Source organism: Pimephales promelas, chromosome 22, assembly GCF_988280905.1.
Source record: "Pimephales promelas chromosome 22, fPimPro1.hap1.1, whole genome shotgun sequence".
NCBI lineage: Eukaryota > Metazoa > Chordata > Actinopteri > Cypriniformes > Leuciscidae > Pimephales > Pimephales promelas.
In genome coordinates this window covers 8363074-8384320 of record NC_142790.1, presented here as the reverse complement: position 1 = coordinate 8384320, position 21247 = coordinate 8363074, and the positions used below count along the sequence as shown (strand labels likewise).

The following is a 21247-nucleotide window of genomic DNA, read 5'->3' as shown; positions in this document are numbered from 1 at the left end:
AACATGCCCAACGAGTTTCGTTCCGATCGGCCTTCGTTAACCTTGTTTTATAGGTGCTCAAACTTCATTGGCCGGTGGCGGCCATGTTTTTTGAGATACACCAATGTCCTCATACACATACATGGGGCCTTGGACAAAGACACTGGATACCAATTTTCAAGTCAATCGGACTAACGGTCAGCTGGTCAGAGCTCTTTTTTAGTTTTATTCGTTTTATAGCGCCACCTAGTGTTCCATCGTGGCGATTTTTTTACTGTGACCTCAAATTGAACTTATACATATGTGTACCGAGTTTGTTGAGGATATCTCATTTACTTCTCGAGTTATAGCCATTTTAGTAAAATAGGCTCCTCCCACAACATTTATTTTGCGCCCCCTAGCGACCGCAAAGAGACTTTTTCAACATTTTTTTGATAATTATTGATCTTCAGACTCCAGAGAACATTTCTGCACTGGTTTGGTTCCGATCGGGCAAAAAACCAGGGACTAGTTCGCAAAAGTAGTTTTTCGACAAAATTCAAAATGGCGGAAAAAATTCCATACCGGAAATGAAATCGGAGATATACGTTTTTTTCGTCAGGTGACCAGCTTTCCAATGATATAAGACACTTGAGTGTACGACTTACGGTCTAGGAGTTATGAGCCGTTTCGCGCAATTGGTCGCTATAGCGCCACCTATGGGCCAATCGGGCTCATAATTTGATAACCTCTCCTCGATTTTTGTACTACCATCTGACAAAGTTTCAGAGCTCTAGCCCTTACGGTTTGGGCTGCACGATGCGTTTTAGGGGAGAATAATAATAATAATTAAAGCTGCAAGCAGCATTTTGCGGGGTTCAAGCAGTTTAGGCCTTTAAGCACAAAAGCATCAAAAGACATTAAGTTTTATGTAGCAAGCATTATTTACCATGATAAACCATATTTCAATGTGATTTTTCATGGTTTACCATGTTCTAGTTTGATTTACCATGAATCTAACATGATTTTCCATAGTTTACCTTGATATACCATGTTATAGGATGGTTTACCACAATATAGCAAGTGAAAAGACTATTAATAAGAAAAGTGGCCAGCAGAGGGCAGTAGAAGACCACTTATTGGCACACTTCCATTTTGAAATGCTTTGTTTCTCCACTATTCTGCACTAAAGCAAACCATTTTTTTCATGTTAACTTCATAAAGCATGCTTACACACAAACGCACGCACACGCACACACACACACACACAAACACACACACATTTATAGTGTGTACAGTATATGTATAGTTTGACTGTAAAACATTAACAAAAAGAAATTTGTTAAATAAATTAACTATGCAAAATATAGTGTGTACTAGGGGTGGAGCCGAATACGGTATTCGGAAAGGCACAAATAATGTGTTTTTTACGAATACTTATTCCGAACAAATAGTTAAAAAATATTTGTGTTCGGGAACAAGAAATACTGTATGTCAAAAAGCTGCGTTCCTCACGAGACCGCAGTGCGCGAGTTGAGTGAGCGACGTTCAGGAAGAGGTGACTGACACAGGCTGCTCCACACAGCAACAGAGAGGGCTCGGCTGAGCGAAAAAACACTTAACTGCATCACTATTTTTGTTGAATAGATGTTTGTTCCTTAACTAGGTTCCAGAGGCAGTTTATAACTTTCGGGAAGCGGAGTTTGATCGGGAGTATATTCCATTATTGACGTCTGCAGACGAGTGCTCTCCTGTTCGCTCTGTTTACGTAGCTCTGTTAGCTTGGTAACGGTAATTATTTGTTTCTTATATGGCTTGGTTGAATTCTAATGTAGAGTGCGGTCTGTTATTATAACAGGCCGCTGCTTATAAGTATAACACACCGTTGCCATGAAAAACAGAGCGTTGCCATGGATTCTAAACGTAGAGACAGAACGGACTATTTTTCTTTTTTATCGGCAATCGTTTTTTAAATCAATAAACTCCTGTTTATATCTATATTTTGAGTCAAATTATTGATTTACTTGGTAGGTAGCAATGTAATAAGCAGGGTAATGTAGAGCGAGGCGGTTGTTATAGCGAATACAAACCAGCAGGCTTTGCGTAATCCCTAACTTATTCTGCGTCCTTCACCGTGGTGTTGGGGTTCATAATGTTCACAATTGTATTTTATTAGTTGTTGGTTTAACCATGGTTCATGAGGTAATGGCTGACTGTTATTTTCTTCTCAATTACTTTTCTTGTTACATGTTCATTGCTGGATTTATAGAAAAACACCAACCAATATTGCATAATGGATATAATTAAATAATTCATAATAGTAATTGAAAAGATTTCCTTTCTAATCTCTTTCAACTCCATTTCGCTTTTTCAATGAGACTCTGCCACTTCACCATGCACGACTCACCTGTTGCCTATAAACTGATTGTGAACCCTTTGGCTCATTCTTTGCACTCTTTCCTGGCATTTTGATGCATAACTGTGTGTGTCTTCATGAATTACGTGAGTCCATCTATTAATTTGATTGTGTTTACATTGTTTATGCCTTTTTATGATTTAATGTCACTGTCAGCCTGTGCGCTGCTAATTGATTAATTTGTTTGCCAGACATGTGCCCTGAGCCATGTTGAAAGATTGTTTGTTTCAATGATTTTTTTACAGCCTGTTTTATTGTGATTAGTACTCATATCTTTGTTCATTTATATCATTGTTCCTTTTGTGTTGATTGATCACTGTCACCAATTGTATTATTTCTTTATCTCCTTATGCAACAACACACAAACAATGCATTGATCCAAAGTCAACAGGCACCTAAGACGAACTCTTATATTGCGCTGCATTACTGTGTTGTTGACTATTACTGACGGTAAGGTTGTACTGTTGACCCTCGCGCAGCCTCTCGAGCAGAAATCTACACAAATGAGCGCAGAACACACTCAGACCCCATTTACACCTGGTATTAAAATGCGATCTGTATCCAGATAAGTTATCCGGATAATAAAAAAACGCATGTTAATGCAAGGTGTAAATGCGTTGTGATCGCGATTGGATCTGCCTGACCACATCTGCAGGTAGTCTGGCTCGCATTGTGTCCGGATCTTTACTAGGTGTAAACGCAATCTGGTTGTTGAAACCACATATGTATATTTTACTCCTCCCAAAAAGGCAAAAAAATAAACGAGTAAGCTTGTTATATAGGCTATATGTCATGTTATAGTGAAGATATGACGGCGCTACTGCGACACGGATCACCCATCACCGCTCATGAGCGTCTATTCATCGAGCCAACGTGCAAACATCGCAAATAAAAGTGAAAGTAAGTCACAGACGCTTAACACACAATCATCTTCAAGTAAAGAAACGAAATTATTTTACCAGCGGTGTTGCCACTCTTTTATTGATGTCTTTGATTTGGAAATTAGCTGATGATCAACGAAATGCAGCTCATCTGTTGCTTGGTGTCGTTCAATCCATTAAATCTGCATACGCGGGAGTTTAAGATCGGATTTATATCCGTTTTGCAAAAACACATTTATGTGGCCAGGTGTAAATGGAATCGGTACTTATTATCCGGATAACTTGTCTGGATACAGATCGCATTTTAATACCAGGTGTAAATGGGGTCTCTTATTTTTTCTGAACACCATCACGATTGAAAATGTGACATTGATTTCCTACAACAGTTCAATAAACAGTAAAAAATTAAATCACTTACATTTTAGATGCTATATTGGCTGTTTTTGTTGTGTTTCAGCAGCGAAAATAGTTCCAAACAATAATCACAGCAGAACCACGGCACATGTCACAGGAACACTCGACGTGTTTTCATTACTGAATCATTCAGCATTTTGAACGAATCGATTGAGTCAAAGATTCAAAGACACATTCAAAAACATCGGTCTCATTCTTGAATGATCAGCCGTTTGAACGAATCGTTTGAATGAATGAATTGAATGACTCACTCATTAAGACGGTCGCCTGCCACCACCTACTGGCGGTTTAGTGTTAAATGTTTAAAAGTAGTATCATTCTTTCCCAGTTTCTTATGTTAATTTAAATAAATGTCATAACATTATTTTATGCAATTGTGATTTTTCAGTGTAAATGATTTAATTTGATCAGCCCCTAGAGTAACAGCCCATAGTGTCTTATTATTCGAAATAATACACCAGAATTTATAGTTTACCCACCTCTTTTTTTACCACTACACCTCTGACCATAGTGTACATTAATTTACCACGTTCTAGCATGATTTATCATTATTTACAGTGATTGGGGCTTGGATGATTGGATTTTAATGTGATTCTAGGAATATAGTATAGCTATTTACCACGTTAATAGCAATTATGTGAAGATTCAGAACAACTGAAGTGATAAACTTTGACAAAAAAAATGACTGTGTTCAATATTTGACTAAATGTGATTGCAAATGTTAAAATAGTTAATTAATAAAGTCATAATATTAATTATAGTTGAGTAGTGAGACAATTACTATTTTGAACAGCAGAGGGCAGTAAAACACCACTTATTGGCTTAATAGACCATCATATTGATATCATTTCACCTTTTTAACTGTTATTTAGGCATATTCTGTCAGATCTGTCTGAAAATGTTCATGATTATTTAATGTCACATGTTCTGACTTGTTTATTGAAGAGATCAACGCTTTCAGGGACACTGAAAGTGTAGTAATAGATGGCTTCAACACACTAAATGTTGAAGCCATCCTATTATAGTCATCCACATGACGTAGTTCAACTTTTTCTTTTAATTATTTATCTAGAGAGTCCAGAGAATTGTACTGCACTGGTTTTAACATTATGATATGATCAGAGATGGAAAACACCATTTACAGCCAATACTGGCAATTTACCATTGGAAATACATGGTTTTAAAGCTTTTTAACAGTTATAGCGCCACCTATGGTCCGATCTCCATGAAACTGTGCATGCTTCTTCAGCATGTTATGACACATATGCTCATCAATTTTTGTAAAGTTCTGAGTTTTTCTTTAGGATTTACAGGCTTTTGGGGGCTTTTTGTCACGCCCTTTTGTAAATGACCCTGTTATAGCAAGACAAATGACAAAGTTGAACTTTTTTTGGATAATTATTGATCAAGAGAGTCCAAAGAATTATCCTAGACTAGTCTGGTTCCGATCGGGCAAAAAACCAGGGACTAGTTCGCAAAAGTAGGTTTTTAACATATTCGTGAATATTTAACGAACGAATTGATTGACAGCAATGGTTCTTGAGGCAAAGTTGTTCATCATGAGGAGATCTATCAATTGATATACATTTTGTGGGGGTGTTTGCAACACCACGTGATTACAGAGCAATAAAACTCGTTAGCGCCAACTAGTGGCCGATTTCTTTCAAAATTCTTACAGACCTCTAGGGCCATGAGTCGAACATTCCCAACGAGTTTCGTTCCGATCGGCCTTCGTTAACCTTGTTTCATAGATGCTCAAACTTCATTGGCCGATGGCGGCCATGTTTTTTTGAGATACACCAATGTCCTTATAGACTTACATGAGGCCTTGGACCAAGACACTGCATACCAATTTTCAAGTCAATCGGACTGACGGTCAGGTGTTTATCTGTTTTTTTCATTTTATAGCGCCACCTAGTGTTCAATCGTCGCGATTTTTTTACTGTCACCTCAAATTGAACTCTTACACATGTGTACCGAGTTTGGTGAAGATATCTCATTTACTTCTCGAGCTATAGCCATTTTAGTAAAATAGGCTCCTCCCACAACGTTTATTTTGCTTCCCCTAGCGACCGGAACGAGAAATTTCAACATTTTTTTGATAATTATTGATCTTCAGACTCCAGAGAACATTTCTGCACTGGTTTGGTTCCGATCGGGCAAAAAACCAGGGACTAGTTCGCAAAAGTAGTTTTTCGACAAAATTCAAAATGGCGGAAAATCTATCATGACGGAAATGAAATCGGAGATATACGTTTTTTTCGTCAGGTGACCAGCTTTCCAACGATATAAGACACTTGAGTGTACGACTTACGGTCTAGGAGTTATGAGCAGTTTCGCGCAATTGGTCGCTATAGCGCCACCTATGGGCCAATCGGGCTCATAATTTGATAACCTCTCCTCGATTTTTGTACTACCATCTGACAAAGTTTCAGAACTGCAGCACTTACGGTTTGGTCTGCACGATGCGTTTTACGGCAGAATAATAATAATAATAATAATAATAATAATAATAATAATAATAAAAATCAATACAATTACAATAGGGTTTCAGCACTTCGTGCTTGAACCCCTAATAATAATAATTAAAGCTGCAAGCAGCATTTAGCGGGGTTCAAGCAGTTTAGGCCTTTAAGGCCTTTAAGCACAAAAGCATCAAAAGACATTAAGTTTTAAGTTTCAATAATGGCAATTTACTATAGGGTATACATTGTTTTTAACATTTTTAACAATTATAGCGCCACCTATAGTCCGATCTCCATGAAACTTTGCATGCTTGTTGAATACGTTATGACACATGTGCTCATCAATTTTTGTGAAGTTCTGACTTTTCCTTTAGGATTTATAGGCTTTTGGGTGCATTTTGTCATGCCCCCTTTTTTAAATGACCCTGTAATAGCAAAACAAATGACAAAGTTCAACTTTTTTTGATAATTATTGATCTAGAGAGTCCAAAGAATTGTCCCAGACTGGTCTGGTTCCGATCGGGCAAAAAACCAGGGACTAGTTCGCAAAAGTAGGTTTTTAACATATTCGTGAATATTTAACGAACGATTTGATTGACAGCAATGGTTCTTGAGGCAAAGTTGTTCAGCATGAGGAGATCTATCAATTGATATACATATTGTGGGGGTGTGTGCAACAGCACGTGATAACAGAGCCATAAAACTCGTTAGCGCCAACTAGTGGCCGATTTCTTTCAAAATTCTTACAGACCTCTAGGGCCATGAGTCAAACATGCCCAACGAGTTTCGTTCCGATCGGCCTTCGTTAACCTTGTTTTATAGGTGCTCAAACTTCATTGGCCGGTGGCGGCCATGTTTTTTGAGATACACCAATGTCCTCATACACATACATGGGGCCTTGGACAAAGACACTGGATACCAATTTTCAAGTCAATCGGACTAACGGTCAGCTGGTCAGAGCTCTTTTTTAGTTTTATTCGTTTTATAGCGCCACCTAGTGTTCCATCGTGGCGATTTTTTTACTGTGACCTCAAATTGAACTTATACATATGTGTACCGAGTTTGTTGAGGATATCTCATTTACTTCTCGAGTTATAGCCATTTTAGTAAAATAGGCTCCTCCCACAACATTTATTTTGCGCCCCCTAGCGACCGCAAAGAGACTTTTTCAACATTTTTTTGATAATTATTGATCTTCAGACTCCAGAGAACATTTCTGCACTGGTTTGGTTCCGATCGGGCAAAAAACCAGGGACTAGTTCGCAAAAGTAGTTTTTCGACAAAATTCAAAATGGCGGAAAAAATTCCATACCGGAAATGAAATCGGAGATATACGTTTTTTTCGTCAGGTGACCAGCTTTCCAATGATATAAGACACTTGAGTGTACGACTTACGGTCTAGGAGTTATGAGCCGTTTCGCGCAATTGGTCGCTATAGCGCCACCTATGGGCCAATCGGGCTCATAATTTGATAACCTCTCCTCGATTTTTGTACTACCATCTGACAAAGTTTCAGAGCTCTAGCCCTTACGGTTTGGGCTGCACGATGCGTTTTAGGGGAGAATAATAATAATAATAATAATTAAAGCTGCAAGCAGCATTTTGCGGGGTTCAAGCAGTTTAGGCCTTTAAGGCCTTTAAGCACAAAAGCATCAAAAGACATTAAGTTTTATGTAGCAAGCATTATTTACCATGATAAACCATATTTCAATGTGATTTTTCGTGGTTTACCATGTTCTAGTATGATTTACCATGAATCTAACATGATTTTCCATAGTTTACCTTGATATACCATGTTATAGGATGGTTTACCACAATATAGCAAGTGAAAAGACTATTAATAAGAAAAGTGGCCAGCAGAGGGCAGTAGAAGACCACTTATTGGCACACTTCCATTTTGAAATGCTTTGTTTCTCCACTATTCTGCACTAAAGCAAACCATTTTTTCATGTTAACTTCATAAAGCATGCTTACACACAAACGTACGCACACGCGCACACACACAAACACACACACATTTATAGTGTGTACAGTATATGTATAGTTTGACTGCAAAACATTAACAAAAAGAAATTTGTTAAATAAATTAACTATGCAAAATATAGTGTGTACTAGGGGTGGAGCCGAATACGGTATTCGGAAAGGCACAAAAAAATGTGTTTTTTACGAATACTTATTCCGAACAAATACTTAAAAAATATTTGTGTTCGGGAACAAGAAATACTGTATGTCAAAAAGCTGCGTTCCTCACGAGACCGCAGTGCGCGAGTTGAGTGAGCGACGTTCAGGAAGAGGTGACTGACACAGGCTGCTCCACACAGCAACAGAGAGGGCTCGGCTGAGCGAAAAAACACTTAACTGCATCACTATTTTTGTTGAATAAATGTTTGTACCTTAACTAGGTTCCAGAGGCAGTTTATAACTTTCGGGAAGCGGAGTTTGATCGGGAGTATATTCCATTATTGACGTCTGCAGACGGGTGCTCTGCTGTTCGCTCTGTTTACGTAGCTCTGTTAGCTTGGTAACGGTAATTATTTGTTTCTTATATGGCTTGGTTGAATTCTAATGTAGAGTGCGGTCTGTTATTATAACAGGCCGCTGCTTATAAGTATAACACACCGTTGCCATGAAAAACAGAGCGTTGCCATGGATTAGACAGAACGGACTATTTTTCTTTTTTATCGGCAATCGTTTTTTAAATCAATAAACTCCTGTTTATATCTGTATTTTGAGTCAAATTATTGATTTACTTGGTAGGTAGCAATGTAATAAGCAGGGTAATGTAGAGCGAGGCGGTTGTTATAGCGAATACAAACCCGCAGGGACATTGTTAAATGTCCTTCACCGTGGTGTTGGGGTTCATAATGTTCACAATTGTATTTTATTAGTTGTTGGTTTAACCATGGTTCATGAGGTAATGGCTGACTGTTATTTTCTTCTCAATGACTTTTCTTGTTACATGTTCATTGCTGGATTTATAGAAAAACACCAACCAATATTGCATAATGGATATAATTAAATAATTCATAATAGTAATTGAAAAGATTTCCTTTCTAATCTCTTTCAACTCCATTTCGCTTTTTCAATGAGACTCTGCCACTTCACCATGCACGACTCACCTGTTGCCTATAAATTGATTGTGAACCCTTTGGCTCATTCTTTGCACTCTTTCCTGGCATTTTGATGCATAACTGTGTGTGTCTTCATGAAGTACGTGAGTCCATCTATTAATTTGATTGTGTTTACATTGTTTATGCCTTTTTATGATTTAATGTGACTGTTAGCCTGTGCGCTGCTAATTGATTAATTTGTTTGCCAGACATGTGCCCTGAGCCATGTTGAAAGATTGTTTGTTTCAATGATTTTTTTACAGCCTGTTTTATTGTGATTAGTACTCATATCTTTGTTCATTTATATCATTGTTCCTTTTGTGTTGATTGATCACTGTCACCAATTGTATTATTTCTTTATCTCCTTATGCAACAACACACAAACAATGCATTGATCCAAAGTCAACAGGCACCTAAGACGAACTCTTATATTGCGCTGCATTACTGTGTTGTTGACTATTACTGACGGTAAGGTTGTACTGTTGATCCTCGCGCAGCCTCTCGAGCAGAAATCTACACAAATGAGCGCAGAACACACTCAGACCCCATTTACACCTGGTATTAAAATGCGATCTGTATCCAGATAAGTTATCCGGATAATAAAAAAACGCATGTTAATGCAAGGTGTAAATGCGTTGTGATCGCGATTGGATCTGCCTGACCACATCTGCAGGTAGTCTGGCTCGCATTGTGTCCGGATCTTTACTAGGTGTAAACGCAATCTGGTTGTTGAAACCACATATGTATATTTTACTCCTCCCAAAAAGGCAAAAAAATAAACGAGTAAGCTTGTTATATAGGCTATATGTCATGTTATAGTCAGATATGACGGCGCTACTGCGACACGGATCACCCATCACCGCTCATGAGCGTCTATTCATCGAGCCAACGTGCAAACATCGCAAATAAAAGTGAAAGTAAGTCACAGACGCTTAACACACAATCATCTTCAAGTAAAGAAACGAAATTATCTTACCAGCGGTGTTGCCACTCTTTTATTGATGTCTTTGATTTGGAAATTAGCTGATGATCAACGAAATGCAGCTCATATCTGTTGCTTTTGGTGTCGTTCAATCCATTAAATCTGCATACGCAGGAGTTTAAGATCGGATTTATATCCGTTTTGCAAAAACACATGTATGTGGCCAGGTGTAAATGGAATCGGTACTTATTATCCAGATAACTTGTCTGGATACAGATCGCATTTTAATACCAGGTGTAAATGGGGTCTCTTATTTTTCCTGAACACCATCACGATTGAAAATGTGACATTGATTTCCTACAACAGTTCAATAAACAGTAAAAAATTAAATCACTTACATTTTAGATGCTATATTGGCTGTTTTTGTTGTGTTTCAGCAGCGAAAATAGTTCCAAACAATAATCACAGCAGAACCACGGCACATGTCACAGGAACACTCGACGTGTTTTCATTACTGAATCATTCAGCATTTTGAACGAATCGATTGAGTCAAAGATTCAAAGACACATTCAAAAACATCGGTCTCATTCTTGAATGATCAGCCGTTTGAACGAATCGTTTGAATGAATGAATTGAATGACTCACTCATTAAGACGGTCGCCTGCCACCACCTACTGGCGGTTTAGTGTTAAATGTTTAAAAGTAGTATCATTCTTTCCCAGTTTCTTATGTAAATTTAAATAAATGTCATAACATTATTTTATGCAATTGTGTTTTTTCAGTGTAAATGATTTAATTTGATCAGCCCCTAGAGTAACAGCCCATAGTGTCTTATTATTCGAAATAATACACCAGAATTTATAGTTTACCCACCTCTTTTTTTACCACTACACCTCTGACCATAGTGTACATTAATTTACCACGTTCTAGCATGATTTATCATTATTTACAGTGATTGGGGCTTGGATGATTGGATTTTAATGTGATTCTAGGAATATAGTATAGCTATTTACCACGTTAATAGCAATTATGTGAAGATTCAGAACAACTGAAGTGATAAACTTTGACAAAAAAAATGATTGTGATCAATATTTGACTAAATGTGATTGCAAATGTTAAAATAGATCATTAATAAAGTCATAATATTAATTATAGTTGAGTAGTGAGACACTTACTATTTTGAACAGCAGAGGGCAGTAAAACACCACTTATTGGCTTAATAGACCATCATTTTGATATCATTTCACCTTTTTTAACTGTTATTTAGGCATATTTTGTCAGATCTGTCTGAAAATGTTCATGATTATTTAATGTCACGTGTTCTGACTTGTTTATTGAAGAGATCAACGCTTTCAGGGACACTGAAAGTGTAGTAATAGATGGCTTCAACACACTAAATGTTGAAGCCATCCTATTATAGTCATCCACATGACGTAGTTCAACTTTTTGTTATAATTATTGATCTAGAGAGTCCAGAGAATTGTACTGCACTGGTTTTAACATTATGATATGATCAGAGATGGAAAACACCATTTACAGCCAATACTGGCAATTTACCATTGGAAATACATGGTTTTAAAGCTTTTTAACAGTTATAGCGCCACCTATGGTCCGATCTCCATGAAACTGTGCATGCTTCTTCAGCATGTTATGACACATATGCTCATCAATTTTTGTAAAGTTCTGAGTTTTTTTTTTAGGATTTACAGGCTTTTGGGGGCTTTTTGTCACGCCCTTTTGTAAATGACCCTGTTATAGCAAGACAAATGACAAAGTTGAACTTTTTTTGGATAATTATTGATCAAGAGAGTCCAAAGAATTATCCTAGACTAGTCTGGTTCCGATCGGGCAAAAAACCAGGGACTAGTTCGCAAAAGTAGGTTTTTAACATATTCGTGAATATTTAACGAACGAATTGATTGACAGCAATGGTTCTTGAGGCAAAGTTGTTCATCATGAGGAGATCTATCAATTGATATACATTTTGTGGGGGTGTTTGCAACACCACGTGATTACAGAGCAATAAAACTCGTTAGCGCCAACTAGTGGCCGATTTCTTTCAAAATTTTTACAGACCTCTAGGGCCATGAGTCGAACATTCCCAACGAGTTTCGTTCCGATCGGCCTTCGTTAACCTTGTTTCATAGATGCTCAAACTTCATTGGCCGATGGCGGCCATGTTTTTTGAGATACACCAATGTCCTTATAGACGTACATGGGGCCTTGGACCAAGACACTGCATACCAATTTTCAAGTCAATCGGACTGACGGTCAGGTGTTTATCTGTTTTTTTCATTTTATAGCGCCACCTAGTGTTCAATCGTCGCGATTTTTTTACTGTCACCTCAAATTGAACTCTTACACATGTGTACAGAGTTTGGTGAAGATATCTCATTTACTTCTCAAGCTATAGCCATTTTAGTAAAATAGGCTCCTCCCACAACGTTTATTTTGCGCCCCCTAGCGACCGGAACGAGAAATTTCAACATTTTTTTGATAATTATTGATCTTCAGACTCCAGAGAACATTTCTGCACTGGTTTGGTTCCGATCGGGCAAAAATCCAGGGACTAGTTCGCAAAAGTAGTTTTTCGACAAAATTCAAAATGGCGGAAAATCTATCATGACGGAAATGAAATCGGAGATATACGTTTTTTTCGTCAGGTGACCAGCTTTCCAACGATATAAGACACTTGAGTGTACGACTTACGGTCTAGGAGTTATGAGTGGTTTCGCGCAATTGGTCGCTATAGCGCCACCTATGGGCCAATCGGGCTCATAATTTGATAACCTCTCCTCGATTTTTGTACTACCATCTGACAAAGTTTCAGGTCTCCAGCACTTACGGTTTGGTCTGCACGATGCGTTTTACGGCAGAATAATAATAATAATAATAATAATAATAATAATAATAATAATAATAATAAAAATCAATACAATTACAATAGGGTTTCAGCACTTCGTGCTTGAACCCCTAATAAAAATCAATACAATTACAATAGGGTTTCAGCACTTCGTGCTTGAACCCCTAAAAATCAATACAATTACAATAGGGTTTCAGCACTTCGTGCTTGAACCCCTAATAATCCCTTATACAGTCTCAATTGATGCCTAATAAACATTGATACAAGTAGGCTATGGTTAAAGTGGTGAACTTATAAAATCCTAATGCGTTGAGAAGGGAAAACAAAACTTTTATACATTTACTCACCAATAATGATGCCTTTTTAATTTGGTCAAGGGCGACCAGCTGCTCCCCATCCCCTCTGGTTGGCTTCCCACCTTAAAGTAAAATTTCAAAATTATTATAAAAGGGGGTTAAAATGAAGCTTGTGAAAGCAATACTTTTTTTATATACACATCACATTTTCTTGAGGTGCAAGGAAATACAAAAATGGCAAGTAAAAAAGCGATGGTATGCCCGCACACAAACATAATTTATTCCACAGAATATTAATTGTTTTTTACGGACAGAAGAGATTAGGAGAATGTTTTGTACCATTCAGGTTGTTTTTCAGCAAAGTCTCCAGATCAAATGTGCCCAGCAGCAGATTCCACACCATGGCAGTAGCAGAGGTGGCAAGGAGGGCTGCTTTCCACACTTCTGCCTGGCAAAACACCCCAGAGCCCTTTAAAACTTCAATCTGAAAAATAATTTATTCATTTATTGGCATTGTTTCATATTGATTCTTATGCTTAGCTTCCCAATAGTTTATATGTTTTTATGTATGAATGCAGATTAATGATAAAGAAACAAAATAATAATATTACACAAAATAATAATATGAAACAAATTAATAATTGCCCTAAATGTTCTTAAAGGAGAGGAGGAGGAGGATAGGGTGTCGGGGTGGGGATGGGGATATTTATTAATAAATAAATAAATAAAAATTCAAGGGGGTTACTCACCGGTTGCACTTTTCAAAAGAGGAGGAACCTTAATCCTCAACAGGACTCCTTTCAGTCTTGTTCATAGAAGAAAAATAAAAGTTATTCTCTTCAATAAATTGAAGTGCAAATAACTTAAATCAAATAATTAACACTATCAATCAGCCCAACATCACAAGTCTCTACAGCTCTGCTAGAGAAACAATTTTAAAAAGCAAAATCAGAGGAACTTACCTTTTTGAGCAATAATGGCGAGGTAACTTTTCATTTGAGGTAATTCTAGAAAGAGGTTATTTAAAGAAAAAAAAAAAACAATTACAATCACTTAATCAAAATAGTAATGCCCTAACGTTAATGTTTACTGTTTGAAAGACATTTCCTGCAACTGTAAAGGCAAGCCCATTGATACGGCTCTTTCTTTCACCAATTTCGACCAAATTCAAACTCCACAGGTATTTTTTTTTTTTCTGGAGCCGATTGCCTTCTTGAGCCGTTGGCAGAGAAGTATCATTTATTCTCATGACGTTATGTTCTCTAGGCCATGACTTTTGTTAACCCTCTACGAATTCCTCCAGAAAGAAACAAATAAATACACGTTAATTCTAAATTGAATCTTATCAACGGCTAAGTTATTTTAGCACCCACAGTAACGTTACGTTACCTCACCAGCTAACAACATAGGAAGTGTATGGGCTGAAACAGGTGTGTTTGGCAAAAAATAAATGCTAAATTTATACTTCTCTGCCACCGCAATTTCCACCCTGCAAATAAATATAAAATTAGGAATACTTACGATTGGTGATAAGTAGGACTTAGAGGATCTCCAATGCTGAAATCGCAATTTTTACTCCCAGCCGTTATCTTCCGGCGCGAAACTTGACTTCATCTCATCGGATACGGATACGGAACGTCAAGCGTTAGGCGGGTGACGTCATCAACTACGGGGCGCTGTAGCGGCCAATCGGCAGTGCAGCAGCATTCGAATTTATTAACCACTGTGAATTGCTCAGATAGATGGTGGGATGATGATGATTATTTGAATGTACGTTCTATTCACTTTTTTTTTTTTTTTGCTACATTTTGACTGTAATGACCTTTCAGCCAGAAAAAAAAAACTGCATTCAGACAATACAGAAAACATTGCAATTTGCATTGCATTTGGTGGATGTATCGGTGAATGTGTGGATGTGTATGGGAAAGTGACTTGAAATTGGAAAAAGGGCTTTTTGGTAAAATGAAAATACAACAAACCCTTTTGTTATACATTTCCTTCTTTTCCACTAAGTCATTCTGATATGTATATAAATATTTATTTATTTATTTGAGCAATATATTGTGAAGATTCACAATCTCATCATTTAATGTTGTTTTTAGTACTATTATTATTTTGTATTAATATTCATAATATGTATCTGTTTTATTACATGTATACACATTATTATTTGTAATCTTTGCATTTGTGATTATAATGTTTTGAAGATGTGGGAGAGAGAGAGACTTTAGGAGACTTTGGGATAAGTTAAACTGTATGAGTGAATGTATGTTGGAGTGAGACTGAAAGTTTATGCAGTGTATAGGGAAACGATATACATTCCATAGTAAATGGAAACCACATGTTCTTGTGGTCATAGGTATGTGTTACTATGGTGATGCAGTTTTTTCTTGGTCAGTAGTATTTAAACTGAGACCCTTTTGTCCGAAAAGCAGGAAGAGATGGTAACGATGCAGAATGAAGACCTCTGTTTCTCTTCCTCCTATGTCTTATAAATATTATAAATAAATTCGAGAGATCTCTTGGCAGAATCACTGGTGTCTCTTTTCATGGGGAAAGCAAAAGAAGTTTTTTAGATCTACAATTTGGCGTCACGGGAACAGGATGCATGTCCAGGCATTCGTCTCAATCATTGCAGGTAAGACTTTTTGCTTCATAAAAGTTCTAAGTCTGCCTGATGATTAGAGACAGTGACTGAAACTGCTGAAAAGAACTGTGTGATTTCGGGCACCAGTTGTTTTGCCAATGAATATAAGACATAGTAAAATGAATAAAATTAAGTCATTTGAATTGAATTTGGCTTATTTAAGTTCTCTGAAAAGTAAACCTCAAATAATATTTGGAATGCTGGGATAGAGGTGGATCTTTTTTAGAAAAAAGACCATCTAGTCAGAAATTTGGAATTAGCTGTAAAACGGTTAAGCTAGTAAATTTGCTTGGTTATAACTGCGACGTGGTTGGATAGTGGCGGGACTGTTTAAAGAAGGCAGAGTAATCCCTAAAACATCCAGCACACCGAAGATTCGTTCTCAGTAGGAGACGAGGAAAGTTGTAACACAAGTGATACTTGATTGACCAAAGCGGTTAAATGTGGCGGGACTGTTTAAAACGATGGCAGGGTAATCCCTAAAACATTGTAACACGCTAGAGTTATACAAGTATAAAAGGCGCCCTTGTAACTAGCTAGGATCGTGGGCATTCTGAACCTGACCGTAAAGCTGTTCAAATATTTGAGGAGACTGATCCGAGTTAACTTTAAGGGAAAAATAAATACCAAAGAAATTAATCTGAGATAAAATCTAAAGTATTTGAGAAGAAAGAAAAAAAAAAGGAACCGTTTTGAGTTTTAAAAAGAAAACTAAAATACTGAAAAGCATTAGAGTTAACTTTTCTTTAAATTTTTCTTTTGTTCCGTGAGTGAGGGAGAAAGAGAGCGAAGCAGCCCCTCCCTTCAGAATTGCCTGTACCTTCACACACACACATCCAGTTGGTGAGGGAGAGAGGCAGGGAGCCCCACACACACATACCTATACACACACACAGCCTGCAGCTCTGAGCACACACACATACATATACAGACAGCCTGCAGCTCTGAGCACACACACAGACGCATCACATAGGCTGCAGTTTCTGAACATAGACGCACATAGTAAATCATCACATGTCCAGAGAAGGAAAACACAACCAGTGATGATCTATTTGATCCAGATTGGACAAATATAATAACTGAAGCTGAAAGGAAATATTCACAAGCACTAGTGAAATCTGCGACAACAGTAACGCCTCCACCTTACAAACCAATTTATCCACCTTTGCCTGAACAATATACAAGTTCATCTAAACCTCTGACGCAGCCTCAAGCTTCAAGATCAAACGGAGGTCCAGTTGACAAACTGTTTATTGCATCTGCACAAGCAGCTCCAATAATAACGAGATCTAAATCAGCCCAGCCAAGCAGAGACATGATGAGATGTACACCGGCTCATAATTATGGATCTGACTGGGGTGATGAGACAAGAGATGATGACGTGATTACAATTGACAAAATCGGTCCTGAATTTTCTTCACCTGTGATTAAAAGGGAAGAGTCACAACCTGAGATGATGACCGAAGAAAGACCATTTACTCCGGGAGAACGACAAGCCATTCTCTCAGCCTTACCTCCTCTGAAGAGACAAGATCCAAACACAGAGTTTTGGCGAGAATTAGACTCTCTGGTTGAAGCAAATCAAATGACACTAAAAGACATTCACACCATTGTGAAAGCTAAAATCCCAAGAGACCGATGGGAACGCTTGCCAGCAGTGATAACATCAGCCCAATGGGTAGACTTTGGGGTTGATGGCCAGGAAAGACACCTGGGTCTTTGGCAAACATTAGACGAATTTCGAAAAGAAATCCAAGAAATTTTGGGAAGTGGTAAAATTCCATTCACTTCAGTGACATTGATTAAGCAAAAGGATGATGAATCTCCAGATGAATATGCTCTGCGTAAGTGGAATGCTTATGAGAGATGGGCTCTCTGTGCAAAGAAACAACCTGGCAGAGATGATGTACAATTCACTGACACACTTGTGGATGGCTTTAGCTCTAAATACCAACAAGCCTTATCACTTGGAGTCAATCCAGGCGAAACATATGACCAAATTATGCAATGGGCTGGCCGTCTAGAGATGGCTATGAGGTCAAACCTGGAAGAAGGAAACAAGCCAAACCAAAGAGGAGTGGCGACAGTTCAATATAACATGGACATAGAGAGGTGGTTGAAGATTTGCAGCAACTGTGGAAAGCATGGACACTTAAGAAAAGACTGTTGGGCTAAAGGTGGTGGAGGAGAAAGTCAAGGTCCATCTTTTAAACAAGTCATTGTGAAAAACCATGATGAAACCTCTCAAGGGAGGACGTGGACAGAGGCACAAGTTCGTCAGCTCATTGAAGGAATTATGTGTAACTGATTACTGGAAGAGCAATGGTTCTACTTCCTGATGTTATGCCACCTGCAGAAACAGGAGGAGACTCTACTTTGTTTCAAGAGAAATTAAGATGTTATTTCACAATGCTGGACAAAATTACCAAAGACAATAATAGAAAGTGAATTCAACAGCAATGGGATGAAAACACACCACTACTGATATTCCACACATTCCTGAGTTAGGCAGTTTTGTTATAGTCAAGCATGTTGTAAAGGGAAGGGTGTAGGAACAGATAGATGGTATCATTGGTCACAAGTTAAACCTTGCTTAGTGAATAACAAAATGATGATGGCCTATGGTTTAAGATTGAGCAAATCTAAGAATTCATTTTTTTAAATACTGGGAAAAGTGATGATTAATTGTTTTTCTGTTTCCATTTCAGGAATCAAGTTCATTGACATTAATTAGAGATGGTTAGAAGTTATTCTTGATAAAAGACATTGATAAAACCGAGAATGGAAAATACGGTGTGAGATAGGAGATTTTACACTACACTACATACAAAACACAACCTTACAAACAATGAACACCCGCTTACTGATTTACAACCCCAAGGGATAGGACCCTTTAACATCAACGTTTATTTTAATTTCTTATTTTGGCTCGGAACTGGAGGAGTTAATTAGTTAACGAGTTAATTAATTAATGAGTCCAGGCACGGGCAGAAGACTTTTTTAGTTTTTCTTTTCTTAGATGATTGGGGTTCATTTTAAAAGCATACACATAGATGTTAAATGACACATAGTATGCGGGGACATACCATGGGTTGGGTTTGTGTTTGTTATTTGTTTTCTTTTCTGTTTCAATTCTTTTGTCTTCTATGTCTATGTCTTGGTCTACTATTTCTCCTCAGCACTATCACTTCAATAGGTTGGCCACCTGGAGATGATGGTGTGGAACTGACGGCCGTAGTTCCAGAGGAGGGACTGAAGATTCACAATCTCATCATTTAATGTTGTTTTTAGTACTATTATTATTTTGTATTAATATTCATAATATGTATCTGTTTTATTACATGTATACACATTATTATTTGTAATCTTTGCATTTGTGATTATAATGTTTTGAAGATGTGGGAGAGAGAGAGACTTTAGGAGACTTTGGGATAAGTTAAACTGTATGAGTGAATGTATGTTGGAGTGAGACTGAAAGTTTATGCAGTGTATAGGGAAACGATATACATTCCATAGTAAATGGAAACCACATGTTCTTGTGGTCATAGGTATGTGTTACTATGGTGATGCAGTTTTTTCTTGGTCAGTAGTATTTAAACTGAGACCCTTTTGTCCGAAAAGCAGGAAGAGATGGTAACGATGCAGAATGAAGACCTCTGTTTCTCTTCCTCCTATGTCTTATAAATATTATAAATAAATTCGAGAGATCTCTTGGCAAAATCACTGGTGTCTCTTTTCATGGGGAAAGCAAAAGAAGTTTTTTAGATCTACAATTGACATATACATACACTCTAAAAATGCTTTGGGTCAAACATGGACAAACCCAAATGTTGGGTTAAAAATGCAATTAAAAAAATGTACAGTTGAAAAAGTGAAAGTGAAAGTTGAATTTGGGTTAAAATTTGAAATTACATTTTTAACCAAACATTTGGGTTTGTCCATATTTCACCCAAATTTGGGTTCAAACAACCCAGCATTGTTTAGAGTGGATGAGCTACAAATGACCAGATCCTGCCATGAGCTACAGTATAGGATACTCTTGTATATAGCACTTATGTGTGGATATAAAGAAGCAATGCAGGAGACCTATGGCCTGTATATGCACCTAAAATTGCCTATATGTGTCATATATACACACATATGCAGCATATATCTTATCATATATGTGCATATATGCACCTAAAATTGCCTATATGTGTCATATATACACACATATGCAGCATATATATTATCATATATGTGCATATATGCTGTATATATGCAGCATATATGTGCATATAAACTGCATATAGGTTTCATATATGCGCATATATCCTCATATAGTTTCTTTCCATGTGGGAGATTACCTGTCCGGGACACGCGTGATGCTCACCGCCCGTGCTCTGGAATCTGGTGCCCACGATCACATGCATTCACACACACAGGTGCACACACAGGCACAACCACTACAAGCTAATGATCAAATCAATATTGTGAAGTGCAATTTACCACTACAATATGTGGTGCAATGTGCGAGGACGGAACCAGGAACCTCTCTCGTGAGCAGTTATTCTAAAACTCTGGAAAAGAAGAAATAAAAGAATGAGTAAGTTATCACTAGCAGAGTACATAGAGAATGTAAAACTATCACTATCAAAACAGCCAATACCACATCAGTCGGACAGTTCGTTAGACGGAGGCTACGAAAGAAACACAATGAAAAAAAAGAAAAGATCTAACGTAATTTAGGCAAGGCAAAGCAGTAGGAGCAATCTGCCTGCAGACACAAAATCATTAAAATGAATGCTCAATTCACACATGCACAAATAGTCATGTAACATTGCAAACAATATAATTTTCTTTTACCTCAACGTTGACAAATTAATTGACACAGTGGGAAAACAGCCCTTTGCGCCAATCTTCACAATCCTACAGGACAGTTGTTACACACAGCATATTCATTAAATACATTTATATTAAAACTTAACAAGAAAACACAGCCACGAATTATGTCAGGGTAACACAATCAGACTCATTTTAAAAGCTTTTTACACTGGATCTTCTTGCAACGCAATAAACATATACCTTCTTGATGTTGTGCTTAAATGCGGTACAGCTACCCAGCAAATGTGCTCATTAAAATACATCCCAACAATGACACTCACATTATGATTAACAGTAAAATGTACAAATACCTTCCGTAATATACAGCACGATTACCCGGAAGCGTCTGGCAATCAGTAAACACCTATTGTCCAATAGCCCAGTTTTAGATACAATGAATAGCAAGTTTACT

The 21247-nt window shown here is 37.5% G+C and overlaps 1 long non-coding RNA gene across 1 annotated transcript; it reads right to left on the bottom strand.

Moving 5' to 3' along the window:
- Positions 1-13253: 13253 nt before the first annotated feature.
- Positions 13254-15107, bottom strand: LOC148969525 (uncharacterized). Its single transcript, XR_016149379.1, has 4 exons — positions 14847-15107; positions 14288-14332; positions 13665-13773; positions 13254-13447 (listed from the first exon to the last, which is right to left on the bottom strand). It is a non-coding gene; the product is annotated as an uncharacterized LOC148969525 (long non-coding RNA).
- Between the last annotated feature and the right edge of the window lie 6140 nt (positions 15108-21247).